General features: G+C 45.1%; 1 protein-coding gene across 5 annotated transcripts in view; it reads right to left on the bottom strand.

The window, feature by feature from the left end:
- Positions 1-4,821, bottom strand: part of BLM (BLM RecQ like helicase) — a 118,817-nt gene extending 113,996 nt beyond the window's left edge. For all 5 annotated transcript variants that reach the window (XR_006818868.1, XR_006818869.1, XR_006818870.1 and 2 more), the window contains exon 1: positions 4,706-4,821. The gene's annotated coding sequence lies outside the window, so the exon portion shown is untranslated. The remainder of the gene's footprint in view (positions 1-4,705) is intronic.
- Between the last annotated feature and the right edge of the window lie 19,970 nt (positions 4,822-24,791).

Raw genomic sequence — 24,791 nt, 5'->3', positions numbered from 1 at the left:
AAACCCACAACAAAACCCAAAACACCAGGACAGATACTGTGGCACAATGACACAAAGGAATATTCTATAGCAATAACATAAATTTTTATTAAAAATTATTTTAAAAATTAAAAAAAAAAAAACCCTGTATCCACAATATGGAAGAATATCACAAACACAATGTCAAACCAAATAAGACAAAGGAGAGTACATACATCAACTACAGATCTCAAAACCAGGTAAAACTGAACTGTGTTACCCATGGATGCATACATAGGGTAAACTATGAAGACAAGATAATCATCACAAAATCAGAATAGTTCTCTCTAGTGTGGGGAGAAGGAGACTGCTTAAGAGGGAAGTCACACTCCAGGGGCACCAGTAATACCCTATTTCTTGATCTGTTTGATGGTTATGTGTAATTACTATTTTATAATCATATTTATGTTTACATAATTTAGTGTTAATTAAACTTTATAATTTTTTTAAAAGATTTTATTTATTTATTTGACAGAGAGAGATCACAAGTAGGCAGAGAGGTAGGCAGAGAGAGTGAGAGGGAAGCAGGCTCCCCGTCAAGCAGAGAGCCCAATGTGGGACTCGATCCCAGGACCCTGAGATCATGACCTGAGCCGAAGGCAGTGGCTTAAACCACTGAGCCACCCAGGCGCCCCTAAACTTTATAATTTTTAAACTTTGCAATTTTAAAATAATTACTCTTTAAATTGTATATATACATATACTATGTACTTCCTAAGATACTATGTATCCTCTTTCTTTCTCAAAAAATTTCTTTGAAAGGGGCACTGGGTGGCTCAGTTGGTTAAGCATCTGACTCTTGGTTTCAGCTCAGGCTATGATTTCAGGGTCATGAGATCAAGCCCCAAATCAGGCTCTGTGCTCAACTCAGACTCTGCTTAGGATTCTCTCCCTGACCTCCTTCTGCCCTTTACTGCCATGCACAAGCTCTTTCTCTCTAAAATAAATAAAATCCTTTTAAAAAACTTCTGTGAGAAACAAAAGTTGGCAAAAACAAATAAAGAATTAGTATTAAAAACATACAAAGAGCACCTGGATGGCTCAGTGGGTTAAGCCTCTGCCTTCCACTCAGGTCATGATCTCAGGGTCCTGGGATCAAGCCCGGCATCGGGCTATCTGCTCGGTGGGGAGTCTGCTTCCCCCTCTCTCTGCCTGCCTCTATGCCTACTTGGGATCTGTCAAATAAATAAATTAAAAAAAAAAATCTTAAAAAAAACCCCAAACATACAAAGAGCACCAAAGTTTTCATGAACAAATGATAAGAGTATAAACACACAGTTCACCAGACTACACAGACACTAAATTACTTATGGGAAAACATTTTCTTTTCTAAGAATTAATAGCACTAAGTAACACTGCATACCAATTAAACCAAAGAGAGTGCAATACTGCGATAATTTAGAAGATAAATCACAATCATGAAGACCTAGTAGCTACATGGAGTAATTTAATATTGGAAAAACAAAAGAGTAAATTATGAATACATTATGTTTACAGCTAAGAAATCTGTGTAGCTAAAAACTGGAAAGAACCCATGACAAAGGAAAACAGCTAATGTGGTTGAAAGCCAGAATTATGGGTGCAATATTTTCCTTGATACTGTGAATGGGTTTCATTAAGATACAGGAATTTTTAGGGGCACCTGGGTGGCTCAGTGGGTTAAAGCCTCTGCCTTCGGCTCGGGTCATGATCCCAGGGTCCTGGGATTGAGCCCCGCGTCGGGCTCTCTGCTCCGCGGGGAGCCTGCTTCCTCCCCTCTCTCTGCCTGCCTCTCTGCCTACTTGTGATCTCTTTCTCTCTGTCAAATAAATGAATTAAAAAAAAAAAAAGAAACTATAGTTTAAAAAAAAAAAAGATACAGGAATTTTTATACAAAGTAAATGAAATAGTTCCTTGCAATTCTAGAGAACAAAGTCCATATGTCATAACCCCAAGACCTTCCACAAGCTGACTTCAGCGTGTGTTTTTCACTCCGTGCCAGGCACCATTCTGGGCACTGGAGTAGAGGCAGGCAAGACTGAATTACTCCCCCAGATGAGCTTCTAGGCCGGCAGGAAATAGACATGTCAACAAGTAATTACAACTCAATAAAGTGAGTCCCACAAAACGTCTCTTTTAAAAGTCTGTGACTTCCCCCAGAAACAGACCCATAAATACAGAGAACAAACTGATGGCTGCCAGAGAGGAGGGGTCATGGGACAGGCAAAATGGGTGAAGGGGAATGGGAGGTACAGGCTTCTAGGCAGGGAATGAACAAGTCACGGGGATGAAAGGTACAGCGCAGGGCATAGAGTCAGTGGTATCGGAGTGGCTTTGGGTGGTGACAGGTGGTAGGTACACTTGCAGCAAGCACCGCATGCAGTCTACAGCTGTCAAATCACTACGCTGTACACCTGAAACGAAGGGAACATTCTGGGCCATCTATACTTCAATTTTAAAAACAAAACGGGCCAGTGTGGAGGTGCGGGCAGGTCTGTAGCTTCCCAGGTGAAGGAAAAACTCAGGAAAATCAGAGAAGCTTTCAAAAGAATACTGAACTGGGTCTTGAAGTGCAGGTGAACGGTTCCAGACAGGGTGGGGGTGTGAAGGGTGTCCATGGCGTATTTGTGCCAAGTGAACAGCAGGTGCTTGGAGAAGGAGACTGCTTAAGACATGCTCCCGGCAATGGCCAACCACTAGGGCTTTTAGCATTCCGTTCCCGGGTACTTTGCAATTACTTTGGGTCTTTTTGTTCTATCCTTTCTTCCTTTAAAAGAAGTACATAGAAGAGAATAGGTATTACATGTTGGAATAAGTGTGTATTTAGTTAAAACTAGTATGAAAAATATATTCGTTTAATTTTAATATATATTCAACCTTACATATTTCAAACATACAAAAAAAATGATACACATGTACTCACCAACCAAATTTAAGAAGTCAAATTCTGTCCTACTCTCTTTCAAAGGCATAAAATGCTTCAAATACATTTCAAATCCCTCCCACTCCTCTTACCTCCTTCCCTCCTCCCTCCTTCATAGATACTACTGACTATCCCCAACTGGACGCATATGATTTCTCTGCATATTGGACTTTCACTACACACCTAACACCACCGGCTTTGTGTAGTTTTTAAATTCTGGGTTTCCTTATCAGTAAAATGAAGGCAGTAGCTCTTCCAGTTGAGGATTAGAAATAGAATGATGGGCGCCTGGGTGGCTCAGTGGGTTAAGCCTCTGCTTTCGGCTCAGGTCATGATCTCAGGGTCCTGGGATCCAGCCCCACATCTGGCTCTCTGCTTAGCGGGGAGCCTGCTTCACCCCCCCACACCTGCCCTTCTGCCTACTTGTGATCTATCAAAAAAAAAAAAAAATCTTTAAAAAAAAAAGAAATAGAACGAATATGGTGGCTATCGTGGTGATCCGCACTGAAAAGAACTTGAGACCCAGAAGTTTCGTTCCCTCTCAGACTATAAGCTACCTTCCAACAGCAGCCTGCCTAACAAAACCTTGGTTCAATTTAGTTCTATTTACATTCCCCCTATGTAATACTTCTGCCTCCCTTTCCTTCCCAATTTCTTTTTTTTTTTTAAGATTTTATTTATTTATTTGACAGAGAGAGAGAGAGAGATCACAAGCAGGCAGAGAGAGAGGAGGAAGCAGGATCCCCGCTGAGCAGAGAGCCCGATGTGGGGGCTCGATCCCAGGACCCTGAGATCATGACCTGAGCTGAAGGCAGAGGCTTAACCCACTGAGCCACCAAGGCGCCCCTCACTGCCTGACATCTACCCCAATCTCTGCCGTTACTGCCCCTGAACCGTGACAGGGACACAGAAATGCTACTTGTCTGTACTGGTGGCAACAGGAGCTGGCGTGTGCCTCCCCCATCTCAGCCCGTTAAATGTCCAAAATGCTGAGTAACCTGAGGGCACGTGAGGGCTACGGGAGGAAGTCTGGTGTGGAAGATGCCTTGGAGTCAGGCAGCTCTTTCAACACAGGGACAGCCTCTTGGTGCTTCAGATTCTCCTCGTCAAAAGGAGGGCAGTTTTACCTACGTGGGGTAACGGTGAAGACAGAACCCCTACTATGTACCAAGTACTCCCTGAAGCATCCATTGGCTACATTAAGCCATTTAATCCTAACGAAACCTCCAGGATGTGGAAGAGATGACTTCCGCCGTAAGACGGAGGGACACCGAGACAGTTTAAATGACGAGTGGACCGTGACTGGGCTCGAACTGGGAGAGCCGGGATTGGACCCAGGCAATGCGACGCAGCCTGTGTCCTAACCACGCCCCTTCGCGGAGGGGCGGGGAGCCACAGCACGTGACACGCAGCGCACCCGAAACCCAGGAGCCCAGCGCGTGCCCGTGGAAGGGCACAGGAAGAGGACGAGCTTTGGTCTTGGGGGGGCGGGTGGCGAGTGCGAGGGGTCTGGGCTGGGACCCCGGTAGGCACCGGCTCACAGAACCAAACACCGTGGGTGCTGGGCCGACCGCGGCCCCACCCCCGGGCCTCTGTGCGCGGGTCTGCGAACACGCGTGCTTTTCGGCTGTCCTCTCAGGCTACTGGCCGCGACGGAGCACGGCTCCGCGGGCCGCGCCGAGCCAGAGCGGAGGAACCTGCGAGCCTTCCTCTTCGGCACGGAGGCCGGGTTGCGGGAGCTGGGCCAGGCCTGTCCGCCCCTCAGTCCGAGCGCGCCGCACTCACCTGTCCCGCAGGCTTGCAGCGGGCGGTAACCCGGTCCAAACTCCCCGCGCCGCCTTCTCAGCCCCCGCGCGGAGCGCCAGCTCACTTCGCGCCGGAAGCCGGCCGATCCCGATTGGCTGCTTCCTGAGGGAACCGACCAATGCCGTCGTCCCATGGCACCTGTCCCCGCCCCCAAGGCGGGGGCGTTCCCAACGCCCAATCAGAGTCCGGAAGTGGAGGTCACGTGACCGCGGTTAACCCCCGGGCTTCCGGGACTCTCTGGATATTTGTGTTCCTGTGCTTCTTGTTGTTGGTGGAGGCCTTAAATAAGAGGGGCTCCTGAAACCGAGAGCTGGGGCGGGAGAGAAAACCCCCGGAGTTTGAGAGGGGCCCGAGACTTGGCAGCTTCCACAGACCAGTCCCAGGCTCTTACCCAATGTTTCTGTGAGGCTTCGGCCGATTCTCCCCTCCACCTCCTTGTAACGCTGGCCTCTGCCCCACCCGAGCTTGCGCGAGCGACTGTAAGTTGTCATCGACCGGGAAAAGGGTCGCAAACTCCGGTGCTTCGGGGGACCGAGTGCGACCTCTTGGTATTTTATGTGAAATCTGCCGATTTTAAAATGCTACAAAAATAACACGCTGCAGTCAAAACACACTGGGCAAAGCAAAAGCAGGTTTTTAATAGTGAGAAGGCCAAATAGGATAGAGACAAAGTACAAGGTATGAAAATCTACCAAAAGAGAGAGCTCTGAAGACTCAGACTCAAGGGTACTACCCAGAGTGGTAAGTAGGATCGTCTCAGAACTCAATGAAGGGTGACACTCAGCTGAAATCGCCTGGGCCACACACTGCCTGAATTTTCCTTTAGCTTTTTCCTTGTCTTTCACCTTTCTGCCTTCCCTAGTGCCAGGCATTGTGCTGAGCTCTTGAGAACTTTCTCAGGGAGCGCACAGGACGTTAGACTTGCACGTCGGTGGCAAAAGCGATGGGAACGCTGATCGATGTTTTGGCAGCACCCAAGAGGGACACGTACACACAGATTGGTAGCGTTAGGTAAGACTGCGAGATGGGTGAGAGGTATGATTTGGCGGGAAAGTCCTGGAAACAGGAAAAACCACAGTAAGGGACCTCTGAGGAAATGTCAGGAAAATGAGCAACAGAGAGAGATGACAGGAGACAAAATAGGGACCAGATCTCAGTTTGGACTTCATCCTAAAGATAAACAGCAATTGGAGGGATCTGGGGACAAGCGGGATAGGAGGAGGCTTGTTCACTAATTTTGTACATATGTGTATCTCCACCACCCAAATCAGGGTATATACCATTTCCAGCACCCAGCAGGATTCCCATGGGGAGTTTCCCATCTCTCTGTGCCCCCAGTCATAAGCGGGTATCACACAGCGTATACTCCTCCACATCTGCCTTTTGTGGCTCAATGTAATGTCTGTGAGCTTCATGTATATTGTGTGTACCAGCGACTCATTCTTTTTATTACTATGTAATGTACAGAAAATTCATGAAAACTTTGAATTGGTCCCCAAAATATTACTTCTTGTCCAATGAAAAATAAGGTGGTGTCTAGCACACACTCGGGGATATCAGATTCTGTGCGGGCTCTACACCTTTCATGGTCTTCGATATAAAGAACAACTCTAAGGTTTATTTCAAGAAATAGTTTTTGGGGCACCTGGGTGGCTCAGTGGGTTAAGCCACTGCCTTCGGCTCAGGTCATGATCTCAGGGTCCTGGGATCGAGTCCCACATCGGGCTCTCTGCTCAGCAGGGAGCCTGCTTCCCTCTCTCTCTCTCTGCCTGCCTCTCTGTCTACTTGTGATCTCTCTCTGTCAAATAAATAAAAAAAAATAAAATAAATCTTTAAAAAAAAAAAAAAAAGAAATAGTTTTTGTCTAGAAAAATGCAAACTGTGTCCAGTGGAATGCATTTAATTACTGTCGATTTCTTCAGTCCTGCCAGTTTTTCATCTATTTGTAAATATTTCATTATTTCTCATTTAATTATAGTTTATATGTGCGGTCCTTTGAATTTCCCTTTGAATCAGTTGTACTACCTTTCTGGATCTCATTAAAGAGTTAAACCTTTGACATGTGTTTATTTTATATCTTTAAGAGAATCATGATTATACTTGACTTTATAAAAATTTTTCTTTAACACCAGTACGCTATTGTATGAGCATGCCACAATTTATTTATCCATTCATCTATGGAGGGACATTTGCGTTTTTTCCCCTGGTAGCAGTTATAAATAAAGCTACTATGGACATTTTTGTGTAAGTCTTTTGTGATTGTATGCATTACTTTTTCTTGGGTAAACAGTATCTAGGAATGGGATTTCTGGGCTATCGGTAGAAACAGTCATGTTTCCAAAGTGGTTGTATCATTTTATACTACCACTAACAATGTGTGACTCTCCCATTATCTGCATCCTTGCCAACACTGAAATTGCCAATCCTTTTCATGTTAGCTATTCTGCAGGGTGTGTAAGGGTATCTCATTTTTGCTCATTGTTTTTGGTTTTCTTTTTTTTTTTTTTAAGATTTTATTTATTCGATAGACAGAGATCACAAGCAGGCAGAGAAGCAGGCAGAGAGAGAGAGGAGGAAGCAGGCCTCCCGCCCAGCAGAGAGCCCGATGCGGGGCTTGATCCCAGAACTCCGGCCTCATGACCTGAGCCGAAGGCAGAGGCTTTAACCCACTGAGCCACCCAGGCACCCCAAATCATACATTTTTGGTTTTCTAAAAAGATTTTATTTATTTGACACAGAGAGAAAATGAGCAAGGGGGAGGAGCAAGAGGACAGGAAGAATCAAGCCTCCTGCCCAGCAGGGAGCATGATATGGGACTCTTCCCAGGATCATGACCTGAGCCGAAGGCAGCCACTTAATACCCAAGCGCCCCCACTGTTGTTTAGTTACCCATAGAAGGTTTTTCAGGAGGGAAGTAAGTTAAACGGCTTTCAGAAAGCTCTCTCTGGTTGGTATGTGGAGATCGACATTTGTATACCAGCGCTCACAACAGTGTCATTGATAGCGCCAAAAGGCGGAAACAAACCAGGTGTCCCCTGGGAGATGAATGGATGAAGAAATATATACATGCAATCTCAAAAAGGAATGAAATTCTGACACACGTAACAACATGAACCCCTGAAGACAGTACGTTAAATACAACCAGCCAGGTACAGAACAACCACTATTGCATGATGCTACTCATATCAGGTACCCAGAACTCAGAGACAGAAAGTGAGATGGTAGATACCAGATAGAATTTATGTTGATAGATGATAGATAGATAGATAGATAGATAGATAGAATTTAAGATAGATAAGATAGATAGAATTTATAATGAAAAACTTCTGGAGATAAAATTCTGGAGATGGATGTTGGGGATGGTTGCGTAACACTGTGAATGGAATGCATGTCAATGAACTGTACACTTAAAATAGTGATGGTAAATTTTATGTCATATACACTTTCACATGTGCACACACACACACACACACACACGGACACACAGATACACGAGCCTGGTATTAATTACTGGGCAGTGGCTTCTGTCTCAATTGTACCTGCAAAATTCTAATTCATGCACGTGCCCAAATGAGGACACAGAAAGAAGATTTTATGAGTTAATGTTTCCTGAAAGGAGGAAGCACGCCTCACAGGGCCACATGGGGAAGCAACAGGTTTGGCCAGGATGCAGAGAGGAACAAGGGAAAGCCTAAGCCAGAGCCTTATTGGGGTGTGTGCAGGCAGGGCAGGGAAAGTAGCTTGGACTGGCTAGTGTGAATAGTGCTGGTGGGCTGTGGGGCACAGGGGATGTTCCCAGATATCTAGTACCTGGCCCTGAATGGATTTCAGCCGGGGAAACACTGGGATGGTGTGTGAGAGTCAGAGAAGGTGGGGGCTCTGGTTACGGACTGGAGATTGGAGGTAGGGTTTGTGTTAGGACTTTTCTGTGCTGGAAAAAACAAGATCACAGACTTTAGCTATTCATGGGCAAAGATATGTTAAAAGGACAAATACTGGATTGAAAAAAAAAAACACAGAACAGTTGGCCTGGTGGCTATAGCATCATTTCAGTGGAACTTCGGGGTGACAAGAGCAGAGACTTTCAGGAAGTAGGGCCCAAGTTCCTCCATACAACACAGGAAACATTTCACTCTGAGCGTGAAATGGAGGGAGAGGTGACATATAAGAAGTCCTTCTCGGCCAGCCCGTAACCAGGTTTTCCATTTATACAGCATCAGCCAACACAAAAACAAAAACAAACGGGAAATTTTTGGAGTCTCTAACAACATTTTGGTCAAGTCTGTAAAATGTATTAAAAACACAAGTTTGACAATAATGTCTTGGTATAATTCTCAGGTCAAGTGTATTTCTCAGCAGTTATGTTGCTGGAGCGTATGAGCTGATATCCAGAAAAGCACAACGGATGTGGAAAGTCACAGACTCAAGGTCTGTGAGAGCCTGTATTTCCAGGAAAGCCCAGTGTGTAACCAGTTACTTGATTGTTTTCATCGTGTGTCGCATGAGGCTAAGAGAGAGAGTTTCTTGTATCACAAGCTCTTGGGCCACTTATGGCCATCACAAGTAGTCTGGAAACTCCAGGAGACGTAAGAAGTTGCTGAAGATTCTACAACAGTAAAAAAAAAAAAAAAAAAAAAAAAAGATTCTACAACAGTGAAGGAGATCGGAGGGCACTGATGGGAGGGGCTGTTGATTTTAATTTGGAAGCAAAATCTGTAAATGAGGAATATGTCGCCACCAGCCACAAAAGGACTAAAAGATACGGGACGTACATGTCTGCAAGAACCGTGTCAAATGGGTTTCCTTGGAGAAGCATGTCATCGGTCAAGGCATACCTGTGCTCCTGGGGGACGTGGGAAGATCTTGTCTGTGCTGGCTGTATGCGGAGGCGAAGCTGTTGAGGTTCCCCAACCCCGGAAGAGGTAGGTTATGCTCCTGCAGGGGCAAAGGCGAAATGCAGCTGAGAGGCTGCTGGAACAGGCACTCGATGTAATGACCTAACGACCTAACGTATCAGCCACATTTATAAGAGCAAAATATACACCTATTGTTGATTGGATAGATTCAGTAATCTTAATAGTGTTAGATGTGGAATATCTAAAGACCCAATGGATGCGACCAGCTCACTCAAGTCACAGTAATCCACCATGAGTCACCCTCTGGGGACTGATTATGAATGTCCTTCTAACATTGATATGTGGAAGCCCCAACCCCCACCCTGATAGGATTTGGAGATAAGGCCTTTACAAAGATAATTAAAATTCAGTGAGGTCATAAGGGCATGCCCTGAATCCAATAAGACTGGTGGCATTACAAAAAGAGTAGGAAAGAGAAAGGAGGGAGATTTCTCGTTCTCCGCACCACTAGAGGGAAGGCCATGTGAGGACACAGCGAGAAGGCTCACAAGCCAGGCAGGAAGAGAGGTCTGACCAGAAACTGAGTCAACCAACACCTTGACCTTGGACTTCCCAGCTTTCACAACTATGAGAAAATCAATTCCTGCTGATTAAGTCACCCAGTCTGGTATTTGGTTATGACACACAAATCCAACACCCTTTACTTTGTCCAAGTTTAAGAACAGGCGAAATTAGGCTGTCAAACGGAGAAGCGGCAGGGATAATCACCCTTTTGTTAATTAGGTTTTATATAATAAGTTTTAATCCTCGAAGGCCCTGTTTTAACTTACATTGGGCTATAATAGCTATTTTAACTAAGGGGTCCGTGGAGTCCCATTGTACCAAGCCAATTTGAAAGTGCCAAAGATTTAATTTTAATTTATTACTCGTTGTGTTAGAGTGTGTGCCCAATGTGGGATATTTTTAGGACAATGGGTATTATGACTATGGGAAATTTAGGCAAAGCTATAGTTAAAGTGAGACATTCCTACTTCTTTTCTCTATCTTATATTTAGTTACTTTCTTAAGATTAAAGCAGACACGATGTTTAAATTTAGTGGAATCTCTAGATATAACTGTAATTTGAGCCCCAGTATTAAGACCATGAAGTTACGTCAATTGGTGCATTTTAGCAGATGCTAAAGTTAATTTAGAACTTGGGTTGCAGACACACAAAAGACAATCAGCACCGTTTTTATCTTTGTTACATAAATTCTTCTGGTATAGACATTGTCTGTACACAAATTTCGGATTTCCAATTGGGTCAAATTAAGAACATTTCTTTTTAGTTAGATGTTATATATATATATATATATGTAATGTATCTATTACATATTTGTGTTAAAATATTAGGAAGACACATAATTTATTTAGTTACCTTTTATATTCTCCCCCTGTATCTAGGCTTTAGTTTTATTTTGTTCTTTTTTTCTCTGCCTACTGGTTTTCTCCTGTTTCAGGCTTCTAGCTGCCTGAAGCAGTGGTTTTTAGTTTCTGTCGCCAGCTGATGAGAGGAAAGAAGGAGGGTCTGGAAGAGATCCCTGGTTCTAGGCAGCAGCTTCTCCCTGCCCACAGCCTACTCTGTCCCCTTCTTGCCAACCCCCCCAACACACACCTGTTTTTCTCTTAAGAAAATATCTTTTAGAACAGTCAGACAGCTGTATCTCTAGGTGGGTAATGTTGCCCCCCCTTTTTTCTGTCTCCTGTCTGTCCCTGACCATTCTGACCAACCCCCCTTTTTTTTACTTTTGAGTGTTTATATGATAAAGTCCTAGTCTGAATACTTCCATCAGGATCTGGGGGGCATAGGAGCTGCCCCCCAGATCCTGATGGAAGTCTGGTTCCTAGCCCTGGGTTGATTGAGAGCAGGGGAAACCCCGGCAAGCGTTGTGGGGATTATATAAAGGAGGTGGCTGTGGGTACGGACTTGGGATGGGTTGGAGGGTTTGTAAAAGGTCTTTCCAAGCTTGCAAAAGTGGGTTGCAGGTGAGATGTAAACAACTTTGGCAGTTCCCTGGGCTCCGAGGTTAACAGACATGGTTAACAGACGTCAGAGACCAATACAGAATCCAGCAACACAGTCTGAGTAGCCCTTCTGCGCCCTGAGGCGTTTTCCAAGAGGTCAGTGCTAGTGGCTGTGTCCCCTCAGCCACACCTGCGTGAGGCATAACAACACAGTTTCCAGGCATGAAAGAGCCAACCCCCCCCCCCCCAACAACTCCAAAGACAACGAAACAGCATCTTTCGTAGTAGCAGATGTCTGTCATTTTCACCTTTCTGCTCACAGCACCTCGATACCCCTTTGGAGAGCCACCCCTCCAACTCCCAGCCCATGCCCTTGGGGTTCCAGAGGTGGTCAGGTGACTTCCGCCCGGCCAGGCAGCATCTTCCACTGTCTTGGTCCCCATGATTGGTTGAGGGATGGGCCTGGGATTCCAGCTAGTCCATTGCTAGAATGTATGGGAACCTGGCAGGTGCACCCTTTCTGGTGGGGCTATTAGCCTGTTAGCGTGACATCTTGGAACCGGGACTGGGAGGGAAGCACCGGCTAGAGGAGAAGTGAGATCTAACCTGGGAAGAAACCACCACAGAGGAGAGTACAGACGGGAGCAGGAAAGAAACCGGGTTCTGACTAGATTGTCCCATGCCCTGGATCCTGCTGGGAGGTCAAATACATGAACCAGTAAGTTCCCTTTCAACTAAAAAAATACCAGGTGAAACTGGGGAGCATAATATACGATGGTTTGTGTAATAAAAAGGGGTGGTAGTGTTTATACGTATCTGCTTGCAAATGCACTTAATCTTTTCTGATAAGAAACAAATAATCAGGGGCGCCTGGGTGGCTCAGTGGGTTAGGGCCTCTGCCTTCGGCTCAGGTCGTGGTCCCAGGGTCCTGGTATCAAGTCCCGCATCGGGCTCTCTGCTTGGCAGGGAGCCTGCTTCCTCCTCTCTCTCTCTGCCTGCCTCTCTGCCTACTTGTGATATCTGTCTGTCAAATAAATAAATAAATAAAATCGTAAAAAAAAAAAAAGAAAGAATCAAGGATACCTATTATGGAATGGGAAGGGGGAAAGAATCATAGAAAGACTTCACTGTATTTTTTTTATATCTTTTGACATTTACACATCTGAGAATGTTACCTATTCATAGTATTAAATACAGAATTCTAAAAATATAAAAACCAGCGTTTGCAATGGTATTTGATAAACCTTAGGAAGAACAAATCCTATTACATCAACTGTATTGAATTTTCAAAGTGTGTGTTAGTAAGATAAGTATATTTATATCCCTAACCACCCAGAAGTGAAGTAAAAAAAGAACAGTTAAGAGACCAGGTATGGGGGCACCTGGGAGGCTCAGTGGGCTAAGCCTCTGCCTTCGGCTCAGGTCATGATCTCAGGGTCCTGGGATCGAGCCCCGCATCGGTCTCTCTGCTCAGCTTCCCCCTCTCTCTTTGCCCACCTCTCTACTTGTGAGTTCTCTCTCTCTGTCAAATAAATAAAATCTTAAAAAAAAAAGAGAGAGAGAGAGAGAGAGACCAGGTATGGAGAAAGATCTTAATTAAATTTAAGGTTGGGATGCCTGGGGGGCTCAGTCAGGTAAGTGGCTGCCTTGGGCTCAGGTCATGATCCCAGGGCCCTGAGATTGAGCCCCTGTGAGATTGAGCCGCTGAGCAGGGAGCCTGCTTCTCTCTCTACCTCTGCTCCTCCCCCCTGCTTGTGCACGAGCACGCACTCTCTCTCTCAAATAAATAAAACCTTTAAAAAAATCTTAAAAAAATAAATAGGGGCACCTGGGTGGCTCAGTTAGTTAAGCGTCTGACTCTTGATCTCAGCTCTGGTCTTGATCTCAGGGTCATGAGTAGAAACCCTGTGCTGGGCTCCATGCCTTAAATAAATAACCAACCAACCGAATGAATTTAAGGTTATACACACATAGCCTGCCTTGTGTTATGTTTGCTGAGAAGATGCAAGAAGCTTTTTGAGATATTCAGTGATAACTGCAAAGTTCTTCTAGAACATTCAGTGTTACCCACAAGGAACTTCTGTCTCTGTGTAGGATGTAGTAGGTTATCAGTAGATCATGATACATAGACTGGTCAATGCTACAATGATTGGGCGGGGGAGGGGGTGGAAAGGATAAACTTCAAAAATCATATTTTTAAAGACATCACAGAGCAGTGGAAGCAGAGAAGGATGAGCCCTTTCTAGGGGAGCTGGGATCATTCGTGCTTTTTTCCTGGGTCATGTGTGAAGCCTGGGCATAGGCTCAAGATTGGGCTTGGTTTACACTGAACTGTTGAGGCCACTCAGACTATTGTTAAAGGCTAGAATCTAGATATGAGGTTCTTTACCTCTTGGGATATTTGGTAAGTGCTAGAGTAGACTGGGGGGAGGTTAGGGGGGAGGGGAGGGCCTGTCTGGGGCCTGGGCTGGAAAGACAGAGTAAGATCTGCTGTCTCTTCGTGTTTGAAAGGTCGAGTCCTGCTAGGGAAGGGCCTGCAGCAGACATAAGGCAGGTCTCATTCTCAAGATAATTAAAAACAGACGTGGACAGAGTCTAATTAAAGATGCAACTCACTCCAACTCAGCTCAATTCCTGATTGGATTGAGGCATCATCCCTTGGGGTTATGTTGCCTTACAGAGGATGGGTAAACTCTGCAGGAGGAAATATGATTACCTCCAACTTCTGTGGTTCTTTTATACACAATGTTTGGCATATAGTAGAAAATTACGAGTCATGGAAAAAGCAGGTACAGTAGACCGTTCAGGTGGTCTCCCAATGATGTGTGTGTCCTAGTTCCTAGAACCTGTGGATGCAGAGACTTTGTGGGTGTGGTTAAATGTCCTGAGATGGAGAGAGGATTCTGGTTTATTGGGGGGTGGGGTGCTGATAAACGCATAAGGGTTCCAGTGAGAGAGAGGCAGGAGGAGAGAGAGAGTCAGAGTAGTCTGAGAGACTGTGTCTGAGAGACAATCTGAGAGATGTGAGGCAGCCAGAAGCTGGAGTTATGTGACAAAGAGGTCACAAGTCGAGGAACGCAGGTGGTCCCTAGAAGCTGGAAAAGACAAGGAAATGGAGTCCCCCCGGGACTCTGGAAGGAACCAGCACTGCTAACACCTTCACTTTAGCCCGGTGAGACTGCTGGACTTCTGACCTCCAGAACCAGTAGATAATAAATCAGTGTTGTCCTGGATCACTAAATTTGTGGTTATTTATTACAGCAGCAAGCGGAAACTAATACAGCAGGGCGGCGTGACAGAAAATGGAGAGAGAAAAATGAGACAATAAAAGTAGACCCACATCTGATCTGGATGTTAAGGATTTAAAATAACTATTTAAATATGTTAAAGAAGGGGCGCCTGGGTGGTTCAGTCGGTTGAGCATCCAACTTTTGATTTCAGCTCAGGTCATGATCTCATGGTCATGGGATTGAGCCCCGAGTTGTGTTCACTCTCAGAGGGGAGCCTGCTTGAGACCCTCTCTCTCCCTCTGCCCCTTCCTCCTACCACTCTCTCTTTCTCTCTCTCTAAAATGAATAAATAAAATTCTTACAAAAATAAATAGTGGAAGCAGTGGACAAAATGCTGACAAAGTGGGGAATTTCGATAGGGAATTGGAATATGTGAAAACCGAATGAACATTCTAGAATGGAATAAAGAATGGGATGAAATAAAGAATTCAGATGGGCTGAGCAGCAGAGTGGACACAGCAGAGGCAAGAGCTTAGTAAACTTGAAGACAGGCCAATGGAAAATATCCAAACTAAAGTTTGTAAAGATAAAAGAACAGAAAGAACAATGTCAAACGCAAAGGTCTCGTTTAACGGCTTCCCAGAATACAGTATTTAACCAAGAAGATTATTCCTTTAATCTTCGAATGGTTGTTGCCGAAAATAAAAGGGAATTTGTGCATTTAAACTATAAATAAACTCACTTCATAAATCCTATTGTAGGTGTTCCTATTAGAAGCCTGGATCTAGTTTCGCACACGGATTATAAATCAAAGTGAAGCTTCTAGCAGGTTTGAATCTAAAAGCCACATCATTTGACAACTCTGAAGTTGTTTTCATATTTGAAAAATGGAGGTGGTACATGTCTCACAGTTTTAGGATGAGGATGAAGTGCCATAAGCCCTTAGCATAATGCCTGGTTCCTTAACACGGAATATTCTAGAAGAACTCTGCAGTTATTGCTGGATAGCTCAACAGAGTAAATGTCTGTTTTTATGAAGTTTTTCTTGGGCGGTACGTCCCCCTTGTCAGAAGAGTCCTCAGGGGACGATGAGGCAGTGAACTCGCATCACATGAAATGAGGTTTTAAATGAGATAATGGGTGTGAAGCTCTCCATAAAGCCCTTACCAATGGTGGCTTTTCCTACCATGGGCAGGAACCTCAGTTTACCAACTCAGGTGTGAACAAATACCATTTTCTTTATTTTTAGGTAATTTTAGGTTGTAGAACCCTAATCAGCTAGAGTGACGGCACATTAATCTCTGGAATTTGGGGTCTTCTTTCCTTTCTGCTGTCAAAGTTCTAGAGGCTCATGTTGTGCCAATGTGTCAACGGTGGGCAGTCCTGGTCATCTTTCTCCGTAGTCACAAAGTAGTATCCTGTCCCTGGGCCCATGTCTTCTACCCAACAGTGGACTCTCTCCTCAACTTCCATTCCCAGTCTGGGGGCCACGGGAGTCTCTCTGCTGCCACAGCGCCACGCAAGGACGTGGGGATCTTGGAGAGGCAGCCTGGGCATGGCTGGCCCAGACATCTAGACAGCAGTGCCCTCTCTGCAGTCACGTTCCCTGGGGCACTGGCCAGGAAGCAGGGCCCTTCTTTCCTGAACCCACCTCATCCCTGTTGTCACAAACCACTTCCTCGTTTATCTTTCCCCTTTTTAAGGGGCTTTTATCTGGTCTTCGTAGAGAACCCTGTCTTCTTAATAGGCGTAGGCCTCTGGAAACTATTGTTTTCAGACTATAGTAGTCCCCCTTTATCTTTGGGGGGTCCTTCCAAGACCACGCCCCCCAAGCGGATGCCTGAAACCGCGGATCGTACTGAACCCATATGCTGCTTTTTCCCTATGCATACATACATACCTATGATAAAGTTTCATGTGTAAATTAAGAGATTAATAACGGTAATGAATAATAGAACAATTCTAACACTATACTGTAAGGAAAGTTATATGAATTTGGCCTGCCTCTCAAATTACCTTATTGTTCTGTACTCACCCATTTTTTCCCTTTGGAGATTTATTAGTTTATTTGAGAATGCGAGAGTGTGCAGGGAGGAGGGGTGGGAGAGAGTGAGAGAGGATCTTAAGCAGACTCCATGCTGAGTGCGGAGCCTGATGCTGGGCTCAGTCCCATGACCCTGAGATCATGCCCTGAGTCAAAACCACCGCCACCACCAGGCGCTCCTCTGTCCTCACCCTTCTTATGAGGAGGGTAGATGACAGAATGCCCATGTGACAGATGAAGTGAGGTGAACGACGTAGGACCGTGGCGTAGCATTAGGCTACTACTGACCTTCTGACGCTATGTCAGAAGGAAGAATCATCTGCTTCTGAACCATGGTGACCATGGGTAATGAAAGCACAGGTAAGAGGGGACAGCTGTAGCTTTCATTACTGCTTCATCTCTCATCTGAGCCAATACACACAGAACTGTCTTAAATGGATGAAGAAGGGAGGAGGGAGGATACTACAAGAAAATAAAAACCTAGGGGGCACCTGAGTGGCTCAGTCAGTTAAACACCCGCCTTCAGCTCAAGTCATGATCTCAGGGTCCTGGGATCAAGCCCCGAGTCAGGCTCCCTGCTCAGCAGGGAGTCTGCTTCTCCCTCTGCCTAACCCCCAACTTGTGCTCTCTCTCTCAGATAAATAAATATAATCTCTCTCTTTTTTAAAAAGATTTTATTCATTTATTTGACAGAGATCACAAGTAGGCAGAGACAGGTGGTGGGGGGGAGCAGGCTCCCCACTGAGCAGAGAGCCCAATGAGGAGCTCGATCCCAGGACCCTGAGTTCATGACATGAGCCGAAGGCAGAGACTCAACCCACTGAGCCACCCAGGTGCCCCTAATCTCTCTCTTTAAAAAAAAAAAAAAGATTTTATTTATTTGTCAGAGAGAGAGAAAGAACAAGAGAGCAAACGCAAGCCGGGAGAACAGCAGGCAGAGGCAGAAGCAAGTTCCCTGCTGAGCAAGGAGCCCAATGTGGGACTCTATCCCAGGACCCTGGGATCATGACCTGAGCCGAAGGCAGACACTTAACCGACTGAGCCACCCAGGCATCCCAAATAAATATAATCTTTAAAAAAAAGAAAAAGAAAAAGAAAATAAAAATCTGGCCTTTGAGGGCTCCAGTGATGGTATAATGCTGGTACCAGATTAACTTCCCTGCCCTGAACAACCATATAACTGGACAAAAGATGCGAGCCACTGCTCTCAGACACTGGACAATAGGCAGTGCCTTACCATGATCTCTGAGAGAAGGGGAACTCAGGACATAGACCCCAAATCATTTTGATTCTCTGCTGCGGAACAGTTTTCCAACCACAGCATGGCAAGCTGGAGTCATAGCAGAGTAGGGATGCCCTGCTGTGTTGTGGAGGCAGAGATCAGAGTGCAGGGTTGCCAAAGCAGACACAATCTATAGGTCATGGCACTGGAAGGATGTTGCTCCACGTGTGGGAGGCAGAAACCTATGTGGCAGGCCCCCTGTGTCACTGCCTGAGAGCTGGGGTGCACATGCGTTGGGGAAGAGTGCCTGAGGCTTCTCCATGAAAATGTGCTACAGACTTGAGAACAGAACAGATACTAGAGGTCCAGCAGATAATGGAACCTACAGCATCTACAGTATATCACAGTGTCCGTGAAGCCATCTAAAATTCCTATACATGTGGGAAAACAGGAAAACGTGACCCTAACTAACAACAACAACAAACAGTCAATAGACACTGACCTCAAGATGGTCCAGGTGTAGGATTTTGCAAAGGCTTTGAGGAAAATATTACAAATATGTACAAAATGTAAAAGAAAATATGTTCAAAGAATTCAATGAAAAGATGCTCACCATGAGTGTGCTGACAGGAAACCAAGCCCAAAGGCATATGCGGTAGATAAGGGACCTAGGGATCGAACTGTTCTCAAGCTGCTTGCACCTAACCGTCATTATTTTAGACTTTCCTTCACTCCTAATTCTGGAGATACCTGGTTCTTTTGATAGCTGTTCCTTTTTAGGATTCTGTGGTATAAACCGAATTGGTTTTTGCCTTATCCCAGTACTGGCTCAGGAATGGTCCTGCCTGAGATCTGCTAAGATAATCACCTTTCCTCTTCTCTTATGGACCCTCCACAATTGTATTACTGTTGTCTCCACCCTTGTAGATATATTGTAGGTTTTTTTTTTTTTAATCAGTTTACTGTTGTTTTAGTAAGGGTCTTAAAAGGAATGAATGTGGACTTGCATGTTTAATCCACAGTTACAGCCCAGAACTCCTGTTACTAAGTCTCAAAAGTGATTTTTTAAAAGATTTATTTATTTATTTGACAGAGAAATCACAAGTAGGCAGAAGTAGGCAGAGAAGCAAGCAGAGAGAGAGGGAGAAGCAGGCTCCCTGCTGAGCAGAGAGCCTGATGTGAGACCCTGGGATCATGACCTGAGCTGAAGGAAGAGGCTTAACCCACTGAGCCACCCAGGCGCCCGTCAAAAGTGATTTAAATAACATAACATTTCCTGGAAACTGTTCTCATCCAATATGTGAAGAGCCTTCTGCTTGCCTCCTCCTCACTAAAAGGCCTCAAATGAGATTTCTCAATTTGTCTTTCTTTTTGTGTTCTCAGGGGCCATAAAGCCTCTAACATAAATTATAGTTACGCCAATCCCAAGCCCATTACTTGGAGATGGCAAATCAGGAAGAGAGAGACGCTCATTTTCTTCTAAGGAAGTAGCCCTCCTCAACGGACTTGAGCCCACCACAAATGCATACCTTCTTAGACATGTCTGGCCTTTGATGACGATAAATATTAAATTGTGCTTCAAATATAAAACCTCTGCTGCTTGTAACTCAAGCTAACAACATTAAATGATTACCTAGGTTTAGAAATCTAAAAGGCTTTCTTTTCCCTTAAACTAGTCCTGCCGGCCTTAGCATTAATTTTCTCGATTCTAGTAAGCACTTCACTCTTCTCTGCCATTTGTAGGGTGAAGAGAAGCACCTTTGTTGTACAAAAACTCATGGAGACAACTCCTTTTTGCCTACTAGAATTCTCCACACAGTTGGGAGCCCCAGGTGCGCCTCCAGCCTGTGCTCTGTGGTTAGGACATCTATCTGGTTGGAGCTTTCTTCTGTTTTCTTCTGTTTTTGACTTGGCTGCCCCCTGAAAGGGAAGGGAGCTTCTCCCCTGCAGGTACAGTATTCCTTCTAAAAACCAAACTACAATTCCTACCTACTGTCCAAGTACATTTGTGTTAATTTTCCCTATCCCAGGTGGTCATATTATCCTCATCCATTGGGCCCAAGTAGACCCTGCACTCCATTTCCAACTCCAACATACTAGAAACCTGATAATTGCCTCACAGTTTTTGCGTCCCCTCTGTTTGCCCTCACTCAAGCTTTCTGCCCTCTTTTTTGCTTCGTGGAATCTTGATTTCATGCAAACATCTACGCACATCCCTCCTGTCCTAGAAACTGGCACTGTCCGCAGCTCAGCTCTTGATTACTGAGTACCCTTTCCTGAGGTGCGATTCTTCCAGTAGGGATCAAGTTCTTGCAGTGACACATGTGGACACATTTCCCGGGGAGACTTCTGAGCAAGGTTTCCTCATTCCCAAAACTAGACCCCAGGGGAGAGTCATTCTCTTCTGCTGATCATTGTCAGGTCTGAGTCAAGTGGCTGGAGCTACAGCAACCTTCTTGTGATGGGGAGGAATCTAGCCTGAGGAGGGCAGAGGAGAAAGATGGAGACTTTCGGTCCTCCATGACATCCCCAATTATACCAACCACGGAGCTTCCCCACTTCTGGAAATCTTGTTAAATAAGTAAAAGGCTCTTAATTTTTAAAGCCAAATTGAAGTTGAGTATATTACATTTTTGTCTGTTTGGCACTCCAGATCCACTGTCCGTTCCTCTCTGGATCAAGAAGCTGGGCTTGGCCAACGCATGCCTCAGTAGTAGATCGAAGGGTGGGACTAGAGAGCCATTCCCATAACCATGCCTCTCTTCACCCTCTCAAGTATGAGGGTAGCTTCTCTGTTACTAGTTACATCCCTTGTTGGTTTCCTGAACCTGGCCCCTACTTCTGTAATCCCTCCATTAACCTCTCTGAAATGTGCCCTTTTCGACATGCCATCTCTTTCCTGTTGGGACCCTGACTAAAATATCGGGTTTTCTTTTCTTTTTTAAAGATATTATTTATTTATTTGACAGAGATCACAAGTAGGCAGAGAGGCAGGCAGAGAGAGAGAGGGGAGGGGAAGAAGGTTCCCTGCTGAGCAGAGATCCTGATATGGGGCTGGATCCCAGGATCCTGGGATCATGACCCAAGCTGAAGGCAGAGGCTTTAACCCACTGAGCCACCCAGGCGCCCAAATAGTCGGGTTTTCAACGGATGCTGTTACTGTCCACCTTACTGAACTATAATGGCCTCAGAGACATTATACTGTCTTTTACATAGATGGATCTGTTCACTGGTTTCAGTTCATGATGCTGGGAGGTGTTCTCCTTTGATGTCTCCTATCTGCACAGTTTTTATTGACTCCAGGTGACTTTGGGGTTGTTCATATTTATGGCCAACCAGGAAATCAATGAAGAGAAATAAATCTCCAAATGTCTCTAGACTAAGGACTTTTTACACCTTACACACTGTCTTCCGAAGAAGCCTTGCGAGATGCCCTCGCTGAAAATGCTTTGGCTGTTGCAACCATTTCTCTCCTCTCAGGCCATTGCTTCGTTTTCCTTACCCAACAACCAGGCTCCTCTGACAACTTTCTTGAAAGTTGCTCTGCTCCAAAACCAGCCCCCACATTCGGGGGGCGGGGGGACATCTGAGAGGCTGGACTCTTCACCCAGGTGACCTGAGGAAATACCCCAGATGGCCACTTGATGGCGCCCAAGAATCTTCTCCTTCACTTTGCTCACATGATCCAGGAATGGCTCTCGTGAATAAAGCAAGTATGGTTAAGAAGTCTGATCAGAGCTACTGATGTGTTCTTACCTGTCCCATTGTGGGTCACAGTAGTCTTGAACCTGCAGTTTTTGTTCTATTTATTTATTTGTTCATTTATTTATTTATTTATTTATTTGAGAGAGGGAGAGAGACAGATTAGGAGCGCAGGGGAGGGAAGGGGAGGAGGGGGGCAGAGGGAAAGGTAAAGGGAGAAGCAGACTCTCGGCTGAGCAGGGGGCCCGACTGGGGCCTAGATCCCAGGACCTGAGCAGAGGGTAGATGCTTAACCAAGTGAGCCACCCAGGGCCCCGTGCATGCCGTTTTTAAAGCACACAATGGATTATTCTGTTTAATTTCATCCAGATCAAGAACTACTGATCACAGAAACAGAAATGTGTGTTCATAGGAGATATAGAAATATCACCATAAGCAAAATGTAAGATGCTATTGTCATCAAAGAGCTGCGGAAAGGTTTCACAGTGAGATCTGAAGTACCCCTGTCCTTTAATATAATGGGACACACACTTTATAGACGATACTGAGAATGAAGTCTGTGAAGCCTCTCAGAGACAGCAAGAAATTCACTGTAGATGTTCAGCAAGGCCATAGAGTGGCAAAAATAGGAATCTGAAAATGAAATTGTCCAAGGTATGTGCAGATATCTGAATCGAACAGCCTAGATCTTGCCCTTAGTTCTTGCAAGCATGAGATGCATAGCTATCAAAGAGACAAGACTTTCTCATCTGGAAATATTAATGGGTTGACCCATGAAACTTTCTTCTATACTCTCAGGGGCACCCACTTAAAAACCAACATATACTAAATGCTATCTTACTAAAGTAGTGCAAAGCATTAAAAAAAAAAAAAGGTATGTCAAGCTCTTCCATTCCTAAGTGTCCTACCATAACAAATGGTGCTTCACTTGTATCCCTTTCAGTCCCTTCAATTCCGATCCCAGTTCCAACAGGTCTTGTTTTTTCCCATACCACGTCATTCTCTGAATCACCATCTATCTAATTCCACTCAATTCTGACACTATCTACCTGGAGATAACATCAGATCCCACGGGTTAGGGCAAAGTTCTACAAGATTGTTCCCCTCTTCAGAACCGTAAGTCTAGGTTGTCACCTGGGCTTCTGACCAAACATTACAAATTGGAGGTTCCCATGGCTCCGTCCTTGGGCTCAATTCATTTGCTAGAGCAGCTCACAGAAAAAGAAACACTAAACTCACTAGATTACCAATGTATTATACAAGGATGTGACTTAGTAACAGCTTGAAGGAAGAGTTGCACAGGGCAAGGGATGGGGAAAGGGGTACAGAGTTGCTATGCCTTCTCCAACCACCTGTCTCTCCCAATCTGTAATTGTTCACCAACCCAGAAGCTCTCCAAACCCTATCCTTCTGGTTTTTCAGGAAGGATTCATTCCATAGGCACAATTGATAAATCACTAGCCACTGGCAAATGACAAACCTCCAGCCCCTCTCCACTCCATGGAGGTCAGGGGGTAGGACTGAAAGTTCCAACCCTCTGATCACAAAATTGGCTCCCCTGGCAAGACCTTCCCCTTAGGAAGACCTAAGGGTTTCCTAGGTCACCTCATTCACACAACTTGAAATAACACTTTATGACTCTCATCACTTAGACAATTCCAAGGATTTTAGGAGCTCTGTGCCAGGAACAGGGAAAAAGACCAGATATAAATCTCTTATTATAAATCCCAATATCATAGTCCTTTTCACCCTTTCTGTTCTGTGACCCTCCAGCTCCTCCCTGCAACTATCTGAGGATCTCCCTTGGGCTACAGGGGCTGCTTTGCACACTAAGCTTGCCAGAAGCTTGCCAGAAGTGCCCGGGAGTTCACTAACTCTAACCCTAACCCTAACCCTAATTAATAGTTAATGTCCTCTGAGTCTGGGGCTACGGACCAGCAAAGGAGGTCTGAGGAGGGACCCACTCCGAGGCACGGTTTGCCCTTCAGAGCTCCCCTCTCTATCTGTTGGTGCTTGGCCAACACCACACTCTTGCTGGCATCTTACCTTTCCTATAAGTCTTTCCTCCACTCCGTCCCTTGTTTCTCCCTGGAGTATTTCCTTAATAAATCATTTGCACATGACTCCTGTCTCAATATTTGCTTTTGGGAACCCAACCTAGGAAACCAACATTGCTATAAACCATGTAGTTGTGAATAGCCTTATGTTGGGATACACATCAAAGTCCACTAGGGAAAAAAACCATACTGAGACATGGCAGAAAGTCCTTGGCCTTCAATCTCTGACTGCAAAGAGAATTAGGCTTCAGTGTAGGCAGGGAAGGGAGGAGAGAGGCAGAGTGATAATGCCTGCTGCTTTGCTGCTGACCAGCAGGCAAGAGCTGTCAGTGAAATGCCCACCAGAGTCCTTTGTGCTTCAAGAGGAGCAGCCATGGGGGCTCTTCCTGACTCCGGTGAAATGCTCCTGGGCAGGGGCGGGGCGCCTGCGGGGCTCAGTCCGTTGAGCGTCTGTCTTGGGCTCAGGTCATGATCCCAGGGTCCGGGGATCAAGCAGGGAGCCTGCTTCTCCCTCTCCTCCCCGCTTGTGCTCTCTGTTGCTATTTCTGTCTCTCTCACTCAAATAAATAAATATACAAAATCTTTTTTTTTTTTTTAAGGAATGTTCCTGGGTTTGTGTTTTGATTTCCTATTCAGTTGAAGATCTGCAACACCAAGACAAAGGTATTTGCCAAACAAGTTTTGAAAACCCAGTGTCTTTAGAACTGTTGGCTACACACTGGCTACAACTGTAATTTTCTTGCTTATCATTTCTGTCCATGTCTGTGTCCAGAACACTGTGCCCAGCAGCTGCAGAGTATACTTTTTGTTTAAGAACACATGAACATTCCCCAAGATAAGCCACACACTAGACCATGAAATAAATAAATAAATAATGAAGGATTGACATCTTAGAGTATGTTCTCTGGTTACGATGGAATTATAAATGTTAAAAAAATTTAACGAAGTAA

The sequence above is a fragment of the Meles meles genome, chromosome 6 (genome assembly GCF_922984935.1).
Source record: "Meles meles chromosome 6, mMelMel3.1 paternal haplotype, whole genome shotgun sequence".
Classification (NCBI taxonomy): domain Eukaryota; kingdom Metazoa; phylum Chordata; class Mammalia; order Carnivora; family Mustelidae; genus Meles; species Meles meles.
Note: the sequence above shows the minus strand (reverse complement) of the source record. Positions and strands in the feature narration are given on the sequence as shown.